Source organism: Felis catus, chromosome D1 (genome assembly GCF_018350175.1).
Source record: "Felis catus isolate Fca126 chromosome D1, F.catus_Fca126_mat1.0, whole genome shotgun sequence".
NCBI lineage: Eukaryota > Metazoa > Chordata > Mammalia > Carnivora > Felidae > Felis > Felis catus.
The window spans coordinates 50,951,136-50,957,126 of NC_058377.1; the positions used below are offsets into that span (position 1 = coordinate 50,951,136).

Sequence of the window (5,991 nt, forward strand, 5' to 3'; positions counted from 1 at the left end):
TAAATGGGCAAGTATAAACCAGTTGTTCAGTTAGTCAGTCTATCATCAGGATTGACAGGGTTTCCACTATTTGCAGGTAACTCTGCTGGAAGCAGTAGCCATGCTGTGTTCAGGGGAGCAACATGTCAGAGCAAGGCTAGTCTGGATGAAAACTGAAATGGCTCAGGAGTGCCTCAGTTCACCTTGCTCTGTTTATCTGCTTTTTTGCCCAGCTAGTGACTAAACAGTAGCATAGGTCCTTGTTTCCATTTGAGAAGCCATCAGCCATTGTTCTGTCTTATCACCTCATACTTCAAGCCTCAGATGAGTCATTGTTTTAAGACCTTTGATTTTTGTAAAAATCCCAAAATGTATTCATTTAATATATTTATCATAAGGACTTAATCAGAGACTTAATAAAAAAAAACAAAAAACAAAAAAAAACAGAAAACAAAAATGACACTACAGGTTAAGATACAGTCCTATGCAGAAATCAAGGAAAGGGCAGACCATCTAAGGGAAAACTAAAAAGACAACACAAGGAAAGAGGCTGGATAAGACAGCGTTCTTGTCTGGAGACCTGCTTTGAGTAGGTTTCTTGCAGATACTTTTTAAGGGTTGTGGGCTTTTTTTCAGGGCTCAGCAGCTTGTATGTTCAAAGGGCTATCAATGTTGGGTTCTCCTAGCAGGCTCTGTATGGACAGCAGGAGGATCCTGACAATCATACCGGGTGGGCCACTTGTCTTTCAGGATGTTAAGCAGATGTTACCCCAGGTGTGCACAGTGGGGTGGTAGCAGGGTGTGAGGAAGTACAATGCGGGTGCATTTTAAGGTTAGCCACCGGAAACTCCAAGAAAAGCTTATACCTCAGATCTTCATATACTCTGTCAGCTGCTCCATGGATGGCCTCTGTCCACTTAAAATGGTTGTCTGATTCAGGGAAGACAGGAATTCCTGTATTGCCAGACATCATCAGGGTCATCAGCTCCTGCTGTAGCCTCTTGCCCATGGAGTGGCCAGTACCCTGGCTGGGCTTGGCTCCTTTGTGGGCAGCAAGCAGTGATGCTGGTGGAGGCTGGGTTGTGGTTCTGGGAAGCCATCCAGAAGGTGCTGGCAGGGACATGAGAATTCGGGGAGCACCACCATAGGACTGCAGGCCCGCCTGTCTGCTTACAAGGCTTTCCTTGATGATCAGCAGAGTTGATCATGTCTGTGTCTAGACTTGTGGCAGTTAGAGGTAGTGAATATATCCAATACAATATATTGAATTAATGAATGAATTTTGTGCGGATCTTCTCTAAAAAGCCATGGGCTTCTGGGGGGCAAGAACTGTTTTCTCTCTGAATCCTCAGCACATATCATAAAGCGTGGCACAAAATGGACAAAACCAGTTAAGTAAATAACATAGGGAACTAGAAAACATATTTAATGTATGAGGATCAGCCTACAAACCTATTGCTTCAGATTATTTTTGCTTCTAGTTTCTATTTAATCACGTTCATCAGTGGGTTGATTTTCCACTTCAAATGGCATCCTTCAAATGTTATTTTTGAGCCTTCCTCTCACCATGTATAAAAAGGGGAGAGTGATACTTATTTGTTCTTTATGGGATGCTGTGGGAAACAAATAAAATGAAGTGTATGTATTAGTTTCTAGGGTTGCTGTAACAAAGTACCACAGCCTGGGGGCTTAAACAAGAGAAATTTATTTCCTCATAGTTCTGGAGACTAGAATTCTAAGATCAAGGTGTCAGCAGAGTTGATTTCTTCTAAGATACCTCTCCTTGGCTTTTAAATGGCCATTATCCCCATCTGTCTTCCCTGGTCTTTTCTCTATGCACATCTGTGTCCTAATCTCCTCTTCCTATAAAGACATGAGTCATTTGGGTTAGAGCCTATCCTTACAACCTCATTTTACCTTAATTACCTCTTTAAAGGCTCTATCTCCAAATACTGTCACATTTTGAAGTACTAGAGGTTAGGACTTCGACATATGAATTTTGTGGGAGCACAGTTCAGCCCATAACAGTATATAAAAGGCCTAATATGATGCCCAGCTTGTAGCTGTCATTTACTCATGGAATTATTATTACTATCACTTTTTGTCAAAGTTTTCTCATATATCACCAAATAGCTTTACTTCTTCTTGTTAAATTGTTCCTTTGGTCTCTTGCTCAGCTTGCTTGAAAAGAAAAATAATATGTAGACAGGGCACAAGCAATTCCAGCATGAAGTGCAAAGTAGAGGGAGAAAGATGAAGAATTATCCTAAAGGAAGGAAGCCTCTGAGCTCATTTACAGATTTAGCAAGAGCTTGTCATAACTGGAAAAAAGGATGACCGAGACAAAGAAGGTGATGCTATAAATGGTGGCAAATATTTTAAGAAGAAAAATGAAAGCATGTGTAGGTATATTTGGCATTCAGGGGAAGTGGCAGGGAGTAAGGGCACCAACCATGAAAGGTATTACAGAGGAACATTCCATGAAAACCTGGCAGTCAAATTTTGATGGGAAAAGAGTCATTAGCCACATGTCAACCTTGTGATGAGTTTCAGAACCGTCTTGCACGCAATCACCTTCCATTCAGTCCCTGATGTCTTTTCTTCTCTCCATACCTCTATTTTTCCTTTGCTTTCTTCTGCAAAAATGAACTGAATCCTTGCTAAACAATAGTTATTGACAGAGTGTAGTGGTGTATACAATGGTAAATTAGATCCTCAAGGCAATAAATGTGTAGATATATATGCACATTACATATATATATGTGTGTGTGTGTGTGCATTATATGTATATATAACATATATATACATAATGCAATATATATATACATAATACAATATATATACATATACATAATGTGTATATATATATATATATATATATATATATATATATATATATTTAATTCTTATTGTTTGTGGTAGCTATATGAAGCCTTCACAAACACTGAATTAGTGAATAACTGAACTGTTGTTCCTAGGGGAAATACATACCACACATACCCACATACACTTGCATGTAGATGGTAACCTTCAATCCTAGAAATAACTTGTACTGGTAGATTCTATTTTCTTAAACTTTCAACAAAGAAAACGAGGTGCAGAAGTCTTAAGTTGCTTGCTTAGGTCATGCTACTAAGAGATGCCATAGATAATTGGAATTCAATCCCCATCCATCCAGAGCTGGAATTTTATATACTACAATGAACTTCTACCTACCATCTTTATCTTCTGGTCATATAAATATAAATATAAATATAAATATAAATATAAATATATTTATATATATTCATAGAGATAAATATATATATTTATAGAGAGAGAAGGGGGAAAAACATGACCACATATATCCAAATATATATATATATATATATATATATATATATATATACATATATATGTTTATATATCTCTTTATATGTAATTACATATATATATGGTATAATTTTGTATCTGTCTATATATCATATACATAAATGACTAAACAGCAATTTACAGATTGATGAACAAAGTATAGCTGCAAGATGTAAAAGACTTAGGGTTTTTATTGAAAATATTGTGTAGTATTCTACACAGAAGAGTGGTTATGTATACTTCCATATATAATATCCCTTTCTTTTGATGAGCCAAGAGCTATTCTAGGCCTTTCATAAAAATTACCTTTTATAATAATCTTATAAAAGAGACATTATAATCTTAATTATAATACTGGAAAACTAGAACTCAGGAAAGTAAACTTGTTAGAGACTGCACCGCCAGTAAATAGTACAGTTGAGATTGGATCCAGGTCTCTGATTCCAGTAGTCCAGACCAGTGCACCTCATGATAAGTGGATGTAGAATAGCACCTTCTCAGATGAGATCTCTCCCTCGACCTCTGTCTCAAACATCCTCATCCTGAAATAACAAGGAATGGCAATCAAAGAAACTAGAATTTGAAGAGGACAAAATGGGTGTTGTGTTAGGAAGGCAAAAGCAGAGAATGAATGGTGAATAGGCATCCCAGTGTGATATAAATCTAAAGCTAGAGAGGGTTTGCAGAGAAGGTATTTCTGAGAGGAGTGTTTGAAAGACAAAGATTTAGAAGTCAGTTGGTCAATAAAAAAAAGAAGATGGCTAGCAGATAGAACAGTTAGGGCAAGAAGGCAGGTGGTGAGACAGCCCTCTTGGAAGTTGAGCTATGGGACATTGGGTGTGGGAGAGCATGTACAACTAACTGTTCTTGGCTCAACAGGAGTCTGGGGTTGAGGTGACACCAAGAGATATGTGGTCAGTATGGAGAAAAGCAAGTGGATAGAAGTGGGGTTTAAATGTTAGGATACTAGGTTTGGATATTTTCTCAAGGGAATAAATTACATTATTATTTAAATTTTAAAGTGAGCAAACTAACTTCAAACAGCCAAAGGATTTCAACAGTTTTCCATGAGGAATTCTATTTTTTTTATGTTTATTTATTTATTTTGCACGCGCGCACGCACGATAGAGAGAGAGAGAGAGAGAGAGAGAGAGAGAGAGAGAGAGAATTCCAAGCAGACTTTGCACTGTCAGCATACAGCCTGATGCCAGGCTTGATCTCATAAATTGTGAGATCCTGACCTGAGGCAAAACCAAGAGCCAGCCACTTAACTAACTGAGCCACTCAGGTGCCCCAGAATTTCTTATTAAGGAATATTGGAGGAGGTACAATGTAAATCCCAGAAATCTTACTCTAGATCTCAAATTTTACTATAGAATATATTCGGTAATAATAGTTAATAGTAATAGTATAATAATATAGGTTCTTACTTTAATAAAGGGAAAAAAAAGGATGTATATACCGTCTCAGTGAAAACCCTGAAAATACCAAGTATGTACCAGGGTCTGTTGCCTGGAAATTATACCTGTAGTTTCCATAATTGCTTTGCAATGCCATTAATAGGGAAGAAATTAATGACATAAAATAACATAAAATAGACTAAACAAAAGCTTCAATTTTCATAAAGTTGTGGTTTGAAACATTTTTAAATCTGAAAATACGATGTTAGTTCTCCTGGACTGTGCTTACTGTGACATTGTCATGTTTTGCTTTCATTTTCCCATTTTCTCAGTCATGGTGAAATTCTTTCAGTAGTACTTGAGGTACTAGTACTTATGTAGTAGAGAAAAGCATTCCCAGTCCTCAAAGAGCAACATGCAAAAGCCAATAGAAATGAGCCTCACGGACACATGGCCTACAACACACATGTATTGTACCAAGTAGGTAAGTTTTAATATGCCAATGATGTCATATCTGAGATTAGGAGGAAGAAAGTTCTACACTCTCCGAAGGACTCTCCGTTGCAGTCCCGCCTGGATCATCCATCTGTATATTAGCATTGCATAACATTTAGACCTCCATGCTGAGCAGCTCCTAGAACCCATAGCTCCTTGCTTGGAACAGGAATTCTTTCTGTTGTAAATATTAATTTAAAATGACTGTGAATAGATCGGGGGGAATTAGCCAACAGTATTTCATCCAGAAATGTATCCATTACTTTATTGCTTTCATTATTTAAATTGTGACCTTTTGGCAGACTATTGTTTAATAAATAAGTCAGTATGTTGAGGACATGGATGGGTTGCTGCTACATAGTGGATATGAGCCAGGCTGTCTGTCAAGTAACTGAAGAGTTAGGCCCAAATTTCCTTGTATTTATATATTTATATATGCTTCACCAGTATCTCTATACTTAACCTTTATGTTGTTAAAAGCAGCATAAATGTTAAGAAAAATGTCTCAGTTTGAATATTGACTTGCTGCTTGCTGGTTGTGAGACATTTGACCTCAAATCTCTGAGTCTGTTTTCTCAGCTATAAAGGGGAAAGCAACAATGCGTACTTTAAGCTGTAAAGATTATATAGGAATATATTTCACTTTAAACTTACTGCTAGTTGTACTTGTTTTTAAACTACCCTAGTAATGGGGACCCTGGGTGGCTCAGTTGGTTGAGGGTCCGACTTCGGCTCAGGTCATGATCTCATGGTTCATGGATTTGAG

General features: G+C 37.4%; 1 pseudogene; it reads right to left on the reverse strand.

Moving 5' to 3' along the window:
- Window positions 1-472: 472 nt before the first annotated feature.
- LOC101084474 lies at window positions 473-1,079 on the reverse strand (annotated as a pseudogene).
- Between the last annotated feature and the right edge of the window lie 4,912 nt (window positions 1,080-5,991).